We start from the raw sequence: 13,288 nt of genomic DNA, 5'->3' as shown, positions 1-13,288 counted from the left end.
CTAGATGGCAGAGGAAATAAAAATCTGTCATTGTCACATGATACTGAAGAATTATACTTTTCTACAATTGATTAGCAAAAGAAGAAAGCTGTTTTGTTTCATTTGCAAAGCTGGGCAGCTTTCAAGGCCCTGTCGATAGGCCACTTCTTCCAGGAAGTATTCTCAAATCCCACCATTCAGAATCCTTCCTCCTTCGGTAATCTCATAATATTATTTTGGAACCACTACAACAGCACTCATTTCATGCTCATTCATATCATAGTTTGTTTTTAATGTCTTTTCCAAATGAATCACAGGTCCAATTACAACAGCATTCAGCCGATTTTGTGTGTGTGTGTGCATGGCAAATTGTAGACACTCATTAAAACAAGAAACATTTCTCAGATTTTGTTTAAATCTTGGAATGTTGTATAGTATCCTGACAAATGATTTCCTTGATTATTACAGCAACTATGAATCTTGGAGATAATCAGCTTTCCTCTCTGTGTTTATTAGGGACTTGGTTTTCTTTCAGGTATCTCTCCAGAGTTTGATAGCATAGACTTTCTTTTTAAACTGAAGTTTGCTGCTGCTAAGCTACTGCTGCTGCTGCTAAGTCACTTCAGTCGTATCTGACTCTGTGCGACCCCATAGATGGCAGCCCACTAGGTTCCTCTGTCCCTGGGATTCTCCAGGCAAGAACACTGGAGTGGGTTGCCATTTTCTTCTCCAATGCATGAAAGTGAAAAGTGAAAGTGAAGTCACTCAGTCGTGCCCGACTTTTAGCGACTCCATGGACTGCAGCCTACCAGGCTCCACTGTCCATGGGATTTTCCAGGCAAGAGTACTGGAGTGGGCTGCCATTGCCTTCTCTGAAACTGAAGTATAGTTGATTTATAATAGTATATTAGTTTCAAATATACAGCACAGTAATTTAGTATGTTGCAGATTATATTCCATTATAGATTATTGTAAGATAATGGGTATAATTCCCTATGCTATAGAGTATATCCTTGTTGCTTATCTATTTTATATACAGCAGTTTATACCTCTTAATCTCATACCCCTAATTTGTCTATCCATCCTTCTTTTTCCCCTGTGGCAACCACAAGTTTGTTTTTTTTTTTCCTAAATCTGTGAGTCTGTTTCTGTTTTGCATATACATTCCTTTATGTATTTTTTTTTTTGGTTCCACATATAAGTGATATCATACAGTATTTGTCTTTGACTTATTTCACTAAACATAATATTCTCTAGGTCCATCCACAATGCTGCAAATGGCAGAATTTCATTCTTTTTAATGGCTGAGTAACATGCCAGTGTGTGTGTGTGTGTGTGTGTGTGTGTGTGTGTGTGTGTACACATACACAATGGCATAGCCACTGTAAATAATGCTGCTATGAACATTGGGGTATGTGTTATCTTTTCAAATTAATGTTTTCACTTTTCCACCAAGGGAGTGGAATTGCTGGATGACATGGTAGTTTATTTATTTTTTTGGCTGCCCCATGAGGCATGTGGAATCTTAGTTTTCTGACCAGGAATCAAGCCTGTACCCCCTGCACTGGAAGCACAGAGTCTTAATCATTGGACCATCAGGGACGTTTCTATTTTTAGTTTTTTAACATGCTTAACTTACTTTTGGCTTTACTATTTTCTTTACATTAAAAAATTTTTAACTCTTCTTTCAAACAATTCAGTTAGTTATATTAACTCTTTACATTTATGTATTTTTGTGGCTATCTTAACTGTGGGATGACACAGAATGTTTAAACATAACCCAATAAACAAACACTCAACAACTGATTACTGAACTGAATTGATTTTATGGTATTTACGAAATTCTTCTTATATAGGAGTTACTCATTGGCTGTGTTAATTTCAGAAAAATAGTAATTAGTTAAAGATGCCAATCTTTGGGAAAAAATCAAACACCTTTATTACATTATGAATTTTTTTTTCCACAATAGTCCATTATTATCAGAATCACCCAGATAGCAGGTAGGCAGTTACAGTTCTACTATTGGTTTTTGATTCCATTTCTTACATTTAAAATGGAGGAGGATGGTTAAAAGATCTCTAAGACCTTCACTTCTCACTCTGTGGGATTCTTAAATACCCTTGGCTCTTCACTTCCCTCTGCCTATGTTGACACAGCCCCAGAACATTGGAGAGGAGATTTAAAAGCTGATATAAATCTTTCAGGCCCTTGATTTTCAGTGTTGGTTTAAATTTCTAGACTGATGATGAATTTAAAAAGAGCTCTTGGAGGATTTGACAGAGAGAGAATATCTTTGTGGCCCACCCAGGAAAATCCCAGGATTTTTATGAAGCTTCACAGTCATGTGAGTATATAGATAGGGAAATCAATGAAAAAAAAAAAAAAAGTGAATCCACATTTAGGTAATAGAACATAAAACAGCTAAACGAAATTTCAAAGCTAATTTCTCTGTTAATGGTTAGTCATATATTTTGAAAGCCTAGAAAAACTATTGATGAGAAAGATAAGGCAAGATGGAGGGACTTCCCTGATGGTCCAGTGGTTAAGACTCTGTCCTTCCAATACAGGGGACACAGGTTCGATCCCTGGTCAGGGAACTAAGATTCCATCTGCTACGCAGTACAGCCAAAACAATATATAAAATTATTTTTGAAAAAAGACAGATGGAGAAGAAACCATAAAAAGTGAACACTGGACAGTGGGAACAGGATGTGGGCTCATGGGATGAGAGTGCATCTAGCCATTACTTCTTCCAGTGCCCCAGACTTTCCTGAACCTGCAAGGCATGCCCACACATCTCTGGAGCACCAGACAGGAAGCCAACATTCCATGATGTTTAGGACACACACTGTGCGTGGCTTCTATCCACGTATCAGCTATGTTACCTTGGTGGTTTCCTAATCTATTCAGATTACTGTATGTAACATGAAGATAATAACAGCACATCAACAAAACAAAACGTATTGCCTCAAAATAGGAAAGTCTCTTCATTAAGAACTTGTAATCCACCATGACAAGCATATTTTTTTCCCATTTTTCAAGGTTGTTTCTATGAAATTTAATGTAATATATTTTTGTCATGGGCTTCCCTGGTGGCTCAGAGGTTAAAGCGTCTGCCTGCAATGCAGGAGACCTGAGTTCGATCCCTGGGTCGGGAAGATTCCCCTGGAGAAGGAAATGGCAACCCACTCCAGTATTCTTGCCTGGAGAATCCCATGGACAGAGGAGCCTGGTGGGCTACAGTCCATGGGGTCGCAAAGAGTCAGACACAACTGAGCGACTTCACTTACAGGCAAGGGCATATAACTATATACACATTTGATAACATTTACTATCACTTTGCAGAGTGACTTAAGAAAAAAGAAACCCACAGATATTTTCAAAAGGGAACATATCTGGCAGAAGAGATAGAAAATGAGGAGTCTGCCAGCCAGGTGTTTGTAAGTTCCAAAGCTGCAAATTCAGCCCAAAACTGCTAGTACTTTATGCAGAACCCTGATCATTTCTGCCTCTGATACTTGCTTTCACAACTTCGGCATTTTGGGCAAGTTTTGTTTGTCTCCTTTATAACTGCCAATAAGTCAGTTTTCCTCTACATTACTATATATGAGAGAACGATTGAATTGGAGCTTATGTTGGAAATTCTTAGTAGGAGGCATTTCTGAGTGTATAAGAAACTAAGACAAACACAGGATTTAATACTGTTCGTTCCCAATTTTGTGATTTTTATAAATCTTCTCACTTTCCAGGTGGTGTAGATTTTTAGGATTATCACTATTTGGTAAATAATACTGTATCCTAAGCCTTCCATATGTTGGGTGGTTTCTGCTCACAGTAATTTTGCAGGTTAGTAACAACAATTCTCCTCCATCACCCATAGAAAACAATTACAAGAAAGTTATGAACTTTCTCAAGTTTGTAAAGGCCAGGTTCACAGAGAATAATTTATCAAGTAAGACTTCCTAGGTGGCACCAGTGGTAAGGAACATGCCTGCCAAGGCAAGAGGCAGAAGAGACATAGGTTTGACCAACCGAGGTCAAGAAGATCCACCCCCTGGAGGAAGGCATAGCAACCCACTCCAGAATTCCTGCCTGGAGAATCCCATGGACTGAGGAGCCTGGTGCGCTACAGTCTGCAGGGTCACACAGAGTCGGATGCAACGGAAGTGACTTAACACATATGCATAAGACTGAGAGGGGTACGGGTCTAGGGCATGAAGTCCACTTTAGTCAAGACAGGCTTGAAAATATGAGCAAGGAAAAAAACATTCTGCAAGGGACAGCTATTAAACACATTGAACATTCATCACAAATTATTACATGTACATATTTACACTCAGACATGCTTCCTATATTAGAGGATATAAAATTGGGAGTCTGTTTTAGCTTTGGTAATGGGAAGGTCTAATTACCTAGGCTAATTTTCTGGCCATGACCGCTCAATGCTGAGGTTACACCAGCACAGATTTTGGTCTTCACTCTCTAGAGACTACTGTTGAATAAATCTTGGCTGGGGAATGACTATGCATATTTTACAAACACTCCTTGGATGAAGCTGGTGTGTAGTTGTAGTTGAAAAGCAAATGCTTCAAGATATTTAATATTCAATGAAAACTGAACCCCTGACCACTTCGTCAGTAGTGCCTGATCTAAGAGGCTACAAAGAAAAACATCATGTTTAATCAACAGCCTTTCTACTTGCATGACTTGATAAAGACACACACACATACACACGTGTGCCTTCAGTGACTGGAGCATTGGAAGACGTCTTGTTTTTAACCACCATTTAAAACAGTCATGTAGGGAATGCATCATGGATTAGATCCAAGAACAGAAAAAAAGTGATACTGGTAGAAAAACCTAGTGAGATCCAAATAAAGTATGTTTAGTTAATATGGTAAGCCCGGTACATACAAACCTTCAAGTTGAGGACTTTTAAAGGTATGAAGGTGCCCGCGGATGCCAGCTGTAGCGCTATATTATTGTACTTTTCAAGGTACTGTACCAAAAGATTAAAGATGTTTATTCTCTGAGTTTCGTCTTTATATATTATTTTTGTGAAAAGTATTATAAACCTATTATAGTACAGTAGAGTCCTTTATAGCCGACTGTGTTAGTTGGGTACCTAGGCTAATTTTGTTGGACAAATTGGCCTTAATGAACACACTCTCAGTATATATAGGGGGCTTTCTATAGTATTATACCGATGTTAATTTCCTAGCTTTAACAAATCACTGTCTTTATGCAAACTTCCAGCCTTTGGGGAAGCTAGGTGAAGAGTGGATGGGAACTCTGTACTTTCTCTGCAACTTTGATGCCAACCTAAGATCACTCTAAAATAAAAAGTAAAGTTTTCAAAACATCATCAAATCCAGATATAAAATGGAAGTGTCACTTCCATTTTCCAGGTTATGAAGCAGATCCTAAGGTAGCCCACAGCTTTTAAGTTTCTCTCTTCCATAACCGTAGCTGTAAGTAATAATTGCGAAGGCAGAGAGAAGGTAGGAAGTGAAAGGTCAGGAGGGGCAAAGAGATCAAGAGAACACTGAGGAGAAGCAGAATCCAGGAGAACCCAGCCCAGGGAAGGTGCTGGAGGCTGCATAAAGCTTCTCTGAATCACAGAGATTACACTGATCCTTTGAGAAATTTCTCTCTGCTGCTGTACAGGATCAAATGGTTGAATGCTTTTGGCATTTAGCAAAAGCTATGGGGGCATGGCCCTGGTAGGACATGGGGAATCAAGTTCTAAAGGGTTACTGAAAAGAAGGTACTAAATGAATAAAACAGGGAGTTAATGTTGATGCAAATTAACCTCAGAAATGAAGAGGGGCTCATCACAGAGCACTGTAAAAGGAGAATTGGGCAGGAGGGAAAATGAAGACTCTCAGGAACAAAAGAACAGATGATTGAGACCTTTGGTGTCTATGTTTTACAGGTTCCTTCTGATTGGAGGTGAAGTGTGGAATGGCTGGTACAGCCAGATACTTTCTTCAAAGTTGTATATTTCACCAATGACACCTTCTTAAGTGAAATAAACTTACATTACTATACACAGGGTCCAAATTAAGTAGCCTGTGACCTTTGGTTTTCCCAAAGGATTCCCGCCTTTGGGAGACTTCTTTGTTCCCTCTCCAGACTTTCCCCTCTGTGAGCTTCTCTTCTGATGTACCTTTCAAAATAAACCAGCACAGGAAGGATATCGAGGTGTTTGAGCAATCCCGTTTCCATCCAAACAAGTTCAGGCAGTTGAAGGCTACACGCCCAGGTTTGGGGGTGTGCATGACAATGGTGTCCCAGGATCACTCATTTTATCAAGTTGGGGCAGATAAGTACACAAGGGTACGACATGCGTTACAACATGTTGGGAGCTTATGAACCATTTAATTACCCACTGCAGGATGCAGTTGACAGCCAAGTCCCAGAACTTATAAAAGAGGACAAAAACAAAGAAATGAATGAAATATAACTCCTGTATAAAGTTGATTACAAGAGGTTGATAAGAGCAGAGATGTGGGGGGGGGGGGGGGGGACCTTTCACGTAAGTAGTTCGGAATGTGATTATACAAACTGGAACAAGAGTAAAACCCACAGGCTTTCGCATTTGACAGAAATGAGAGTTTAGGGAAAAGAAAAGTTAGTGTATCTTTCCTATTTACATTTCCCTTTCCTATTTATATTTCCCTGAATAGCTACTGTTCCAATAGCTATTATTTGGTAGTCCTGTATTGGGTGGGGGGAAAAAAAATCCTGTATTTCTGTTTTTCTTAAGGGAGGTAATTATGTGCCTCTTTTTTTAACTGCAAAAAGTCAAAACTTTTTTCTCTTTTTGGTGGTTTCTATCTGGAAGAAGGAGAGTCCTGGGAAGGTGAGTCCCAGGTCAGAGTATCTTTGTGACCCATATTTGGGTTTGGGATTAGAATCAGAGGGATCTCTCAAAACTGTAGTTCCGAGCCATGTGTTTGTTTATTCTTATTGTTTATTGTTTACTCTTATTGATCTCAAGCACACAATAAGCTGCTGAGCTAACTTACATTTCATTTTGCACTTGGATACTAAAATTGTCCATTCTGAGCTTTCTTCATTGAAGAGGTGGTCTGTTGGCAGTAGTTACGAGGCTGGAGTCTGAGGCTAGATGGCCTGGGATTGACTGTTAGCCCTGCTACTCAATAGCTGTGTGTGATCTCAGCTTATAACTGTTTACACTCAGGTTTCTTCTCTGCCAAAGGGGGATGACAGCACTTATCTCACAGGGCTGAAGGCAAGTGAGTTCAGAGATGTAGACTGCCTGGTACTTTCCCTGGCACACAGTGTGCCAGGACTGGCTATTGTCATCATTATCATTCATTGTGTGCTCAGGCATTAAGTGATCTCTGAGTCTTCGCGACCCTAGGGACTGCAGTCCACCAGGCTCCTCTGTCCATGGGATTCTCCAGGCGAGAACACTGGAGTGGGTTGCCATTTTCTTCTCCAGGGGAATCTTTCTGACCTGGGGATCAAATCTGAGTCTCCTGCTTGGCGGCAGATTCTTTACCTCTGCATCACCTGGGAAGCCCTATCATTCATTCATTCACCTGGGAAGCCCTACACTCATCCACTGTAGGAGGGTCAAATCCCTTACTTTTCCCCCAGCTTTGAAATGGTACTTTAGAGGGGGAGTGGAGGAGCACAAGATGGACAGAGAGACTAAGCTAAATCCTCCTCTCCACACACACAACACCGAAGGAAAACTGTAGGAGGCGAGTGTGCAGAAATGAAGGTAAAAATTTGGCTTGGTGTCTTAAAATGAAATTTCTCCAGAGCTCAACACAGTCATCAGTTTGATTCTTGGATTTCTCATCCTGTTTGTGTGTGTCCTAGATTCGGAATCATAAAGTGGGCCAGAGTTTTCAACACTTCTTAGATTACAGCTATTAAATCACTCTTTTGAATCGCACACTGCTCAAAATATGGTTGTACTTAGCACATGGCCATGGTTTTTTGCCTTAAACAGCATGCCAAAATTCATTAGACTAATCTTTCTTCTAAATGACCCTCAACATTACTATTTCTTACACAGTGAATTTCAGAGCTTGCTATTGATTTTCAAATCACTTTGAGAGGCACTGGTATCCAAGTTAATGGTGGTCTTACTGCCCTCTTTTGCATAGTTAGAGCTGGCTGTCAATCATCACCTCATGATGGGAGGGGGGTGGAGTGGAAATAAGAAGTTACCTATCTTCTCTAGACTTTGATATTTTATAAGCTAGTAAGATAATTAAAAAAAAAGATTGATATCAAGTTGCCAAATTTATTTTTGAAGGAAAACAAAGATAATTATCACCTACTGTCACTGTTCATAAAAAAGAACTCTTTAACACTTTGATAATATAGTTATATATAGTATAAGTGATATTTGCACATATACACATTTTCAGAAGGAGGCTGTCAAGTGGAATATGAGAAGGAAAATGTCTATTTTTCAATAAATTTTGACATTTTTTTCTCAGTTAGAATGTAAGAGCCATTCCTATTTGTCTCTATTACCCAGAGCCATTTTTAGAATTTAAAAGGTACTTAATATTTGTTGAATAAATGAATGACTATACATGTATGTAAACTACACAGTCATCCTTTCTTTCAATTTTTCATTACAGACTATCTCTAATAAAACATCATCAGAGTCCAAACAGTACTGGAAACTTCTAATCTATTAAAACAGACTTCGGAGTTTGCCACAAATTATGTGGAAAAAAAAACTAGAGGGCAATATAATTGTATATTTAAAAGTCCACAAAAATGATAGTAAGATTTTTGAAAAGGTCGCTAAATATTTTTATAATTAAAAAGTGTAATTTAAAAAGATATTCTAGCCAGTGTACTTCAAACTGTGTTTTGCAGTGTGTTATGAGAATCGATTCTTAATGAGTCACAATCCCCTTTAAAATATGAGATAGAGGAGCAGAGAACAGAATAGAAATATCACTGTGTATCACATAGGTGATGTTCTGTGTTACAAAAATCATTCTACTATTTCTGGAATTAAATAAATACACATGAAGATAGCAATGAACACATTGTGGACTACGGGTCTCAGTGGCAAAAAGCTTGTGATCCACTTACATAGTCCTCTTTCTTGCCTCTAGTCAAACACAAACCCATCTGCAACAGTTCTCACTTAATTGCTTTCTTGGAAACAGTGCCTCAAATCTTCCTTGAGCTAGTAATGCACAATAAATAATCAAACTAGAGTGTAACTTTGCTAGATGGTTTGTCAATTGTTTTCATGGGATCAGTTAAAGAGTAGAACAGCAAATATTGTGGTATGTGTGCACTCAGTCATTTCTGACTCCTTGTGACCCCATGGACTGTAGGCAGCCAGGCTCCTTTGTTCATGGCATTTTCAGGCAAGAATACGGGAGTGGGTTGCCATTTCCTTCTCCAGGGGATTTTCCCAGGAGGATTGTTTGAAAGAGATGAGAAAGAGAAGATAAAAGGCACTGAAAATGTTGAACTTTACCTGAATCGTGTGCTCTTGGAAAATAGATTAAGAGATCTCACCAATCTTTTGTGTTCTGGCCAACAACTAACCGGAAAGAACCAGTCTTTGTACACACTGAGATAAGACCTGTGGCCACCCTTCCTCACGATCCCCATAAGACTTGTAGATGAATCCCCTGTTTATCTGTATCTGTATAACCCCAGACCCCTTTCCTTTGCTTCAGCATCTTCACCATTAATAGTACTGCAGTATCATTTGCAATATTTTGAATAGGATGATCTCTTTAACTGTCTGGTGCATCTTGTCTTGACAGTTTGGTATCGTGACTTGAACAGACTGGCTCTTGCATTCAACTCCTTATTTACTCCAGACAAGTAATGAGGCCTCTTAGGGACCACTCTAGAGCTCCACTCCTAGTCCAGGGGTTCAGTGATGAGTCTAACTGGTTCAAACTGGTCCTGTAATGTCGACTCTTGTTCACTGATAGCATGGCAAGGGTTTGATTGGCATTCCTGTTGAGTATTCACTTGTTTTCTGGTGAACTTCTTTGGGCTTTGTGGCCTGACCATTTGGTGATCTCTATAAGTGGATTAATGATTGGTGGAGATCTTGTCTCTCTTGGGTGAAGATGACACAGAGTTTGGCTTGTTACTCTTATTCTGTTTGTCTATTTTAAGGTCAAATCAATGAAGATTCATATCCACTGGGAAGGGAACAGGTTTTTGATAGGGACCAGTAACTTTTGTAGGTCTGTTTACTCTTCACCCATAGCTTAAATTTTAAAATTGAAGCTAAACTCTGCATTTCTGTGTGTCTGTAATTCAGAAAGGACTTTACCTCTCACTGTATGAGCAACCAACATTTTCCTACCTAGGAAAGAATTACCAGATTAGATTGTAATATCTCTTACAGGAGCTGGATTTTACTTGGCTTAGAGATAAAATATCATTTGTATAAACTGAATATTTCTAAAATTCCCAGAAATTAAGGAAATTGATACTAAATTGAGTTATTTACTCAAAACTGGATTGATATGAAACTGAATTACTGGATATCTAAATCCAATGGGGGAAAAAGTGGAAAAAATGGGGAAAAAGTAAGACAGACTATTGAAATGATGATCAATAAACATAATTTTAAGGTTATTTACATTTTTTTCTTTTATTTTTATGTATTAAGTTGGCCAAAAAGTTCATTTGGGTTTTTCCGTTAGACAGTACAGAAAAATCAGAATAAACTTTTTGGCCAACTCAATATTAGAGTGAGGCTAGACATTTTGGGGTCTGTTAACAAATGCATTCCTTTTTGCCATTTTGCAATGTTGTACATAAGGGATATGAATGGCTACTAAAAGTTGTGAAAATGTGTTTAAGTGTGAGTTCTGCTAGTCTGCTATAAAATGCTGGTGTATAACAGACAGTTCACAATCACTCATCTCCCTTCTTCCTCTGGAAAATAAAAGTAACTGTGGTTAAATTTATAATGATGTATGTGAATGCATTGGAGAAGGAAATGGCAACCCACTTCAGTGTTCTTGCCTGGAGAATCCCAGGGACAGAGGAGCCTGGTGGGCTCCCATCTATGGGGTCGCACAGAGTTGGACATGACTGAAGCGACTTAGCAGCAGCAGCAGCATGTGAATAAGACTCTCTGAGGATTAATAGTGGCAGAGAGGTACAACTTTGGAAGCAAGATTTGCAGGATATGTTTTTGTTAACAAAAAAAATAGCTTAATCCTAAAATCAAATGGCTAGTTGCTAATGTGTAGGACAGAATCCAAGTGGATTCAGAGAGTTGTACAGGCTTCTGGAAAGAGAGTCAAAGCTGTAGTTAAACCTGGCTAAAGCTTGAGAAGTTCATTTATAAGATTTTTCAAAGTGACATTCAGTATCAAACACTATACAGACACAAAGTATAACTAGCTTTTCTCTCCATTAAAAAGACAAACTTTTATGGGATTACTGGTCCAGTTTTAATAAAGCTGTGAATGTTTTGCTTCTCCTTCTGAGTAATCTGCCTAGAAGGCAAAGATTCTGTGTCTTAGAACAATTTCCTGTATTTTATGTTGACTTTACTATCTTCTTGATTATCTAAGAAAACAAAATCTTTTTACTTTTGAAAAAGTTAAGATTCTTTACAATCACATTACCATCTGTGTTTACTTTTAAAATCTTCTACTGTCCCTTTAGTTAAGCAGGTAGCAAAGTACTGTTTCAAATAACCCTTGGTCTTATCTTAATCAGGTGTTTAAATCTGCTGACTTTGGCATTTTTCCTTCCCGAAACTGAGCCCTATGTGATATCTTTTGCATCTAAAACTGTCTTCGATATTTCCCAAAGAGTTCCTGGAAATCACAAGAATGTGTTATTTCACCTTGTAAAAAGGGAGATACTAAAAACAATTAGGTTTATTTGATATGTTACTTTTAATGAGTTGCATGGGAATCACTGTCAAATTAGAAGCGATGCTTAGTCTTCCCTAGGATAAATCTATTAGGGTAAAACATCATTACTATAAATATTTCAGAAACTGTGTGCTGTACAGGAAATTCCTAGAGGATCGTCAATACCTTTCCTACCCCTAATATGTTTCTTTTTGAGCCCTGGTACTGCCTTGCCTAATATTAAGACAACAACAGCATACTGTCATCATGGTTTGTTAGTTTTAAAATGTTAACTCAGTACCATATGTCCCAGAAATTCCATTTCTGGGTATACACCCAAGAGAAATTAAAATAGATGTTATATATAAATGTATATGCAAATATTTATAGTAGCCTTATTTGTGAATAAGGCTACTTTCTACTGTGGTACAAAAAAATAAAGTATATCTATGCATTGGAATACCATTTAGCAATAAAAAGAAATGGAGTATTGATATATGCTACAACATGAATGAGCCTTGAAAACATGGTAAGTAAAACAAACCAGTCACAAAAGGCCACGTATTTTATGTAACCATTTATATGAGATGTTCAGAAAAGGCAAATCTATAGACAAAAATGTAAATATATATTATACATGTATATATGTGAAAAATCTATAGACAAAAAGTATCCGTGATGGCTCAGCAGGTAAAGAATCTGACTGTAATGCAGGAGACCTAGGTCTAATCCCCGGGTCAGGAAGATTCCCTGGAGAAGGGAATGGCTACTCACTTCAGTATTCTTGACTGCAAAGTTTCATGGACAGAGGAGCCTGGTGGGCTACAGTCCAAAAGATCACAAAGGGTTGGACACAACTGAGCAACTAAGCACGTATAGACAAAAAGTGGTTGCCAAGGCCTGAGGGAATTATGGGTAATAGAAAATGACTACTAATAGGTATAGGTTTTCTTTTGGGGGATGATGACAATGTTTTAATATTGATTGTTGTGATAACTTCACAAGAGAATACAAGCCAATTGTTTACTTTAAATGGGTTAATTGTATGGTATGTGTGCTCCGTCGTGTCCAATTGTATGGTATGTGAATTATAATCAAAATAAAGTTTTTATTTTAAAAATAAATTAAATGCTAACTTCGTCACAGCTTTACTTCTTTAATTTGAAACTCACATCTTCTAAACCAGTGATTTTCCAATGGGGATTCTTATAATGAACCCTCAGCAGATCTTTTGCTTTTGAAAACTAACAGTAATAAGTTAACCACAGTCATTTTAAGTCTTATGTCATCTAAAGATAAATTTTACTTTACTTTGCTGCCTTCCTGAAAGCTCTTGCAAATCAGCTACAGGCCAGAGTATTTTGTCTTAAACAAAAGATTGTCTCTGAGCCCCAGGGATAAAGTCTATGCCAGGTTCTTTCGATTTGGGACAAAGCCTTCTGATAAC

The 13,288-nt window shown here is 38.1% G+C and overlaps 1 protein-coding gene and 1 non-coding gene across 2 annotated transcripts in view; one reads left to right on the top strand and one right to left on the bottom strand.

The window, feature by feature from the left end:
* The window catches only part of NRG1 (neuregulin 1), a 1,131,190-nt gene that overhangs the window by 501,092 nt on the left and 616,810 nt on the right, over nucleotides 1-13,288 (bottom strand). The gene's annotated exons all lie outside the window — the stretch shown is intronic.
* TRNAG-UCC (transfer RNA glycine (anticodon UCC)) lies at nucleotides 2,505-2,577 on the top strand. The gene has a single exon. It is a non-coding gene; the product is annotated as a tRNA-Gly (tRNA).

This window comes from Budorcas taxicolor, chromosome 24 (genome assembly GCF_023091745.1).
Source record: "Budorcas taxicolor isolate Tak-1 chromosome 24, Takin1.1, whole genome shotgun sequence".
NCBI classification, from domain to species: domain Eukaryota; kingdom Metazoa; phylum Chordata; class Mammalia; order Artiodactyla; family Bovidae; genus Budorcas; species Budorcas taxicolor.
This window is presented reverse-complemented; position numbering and strand designations above follow the sequence as displayed.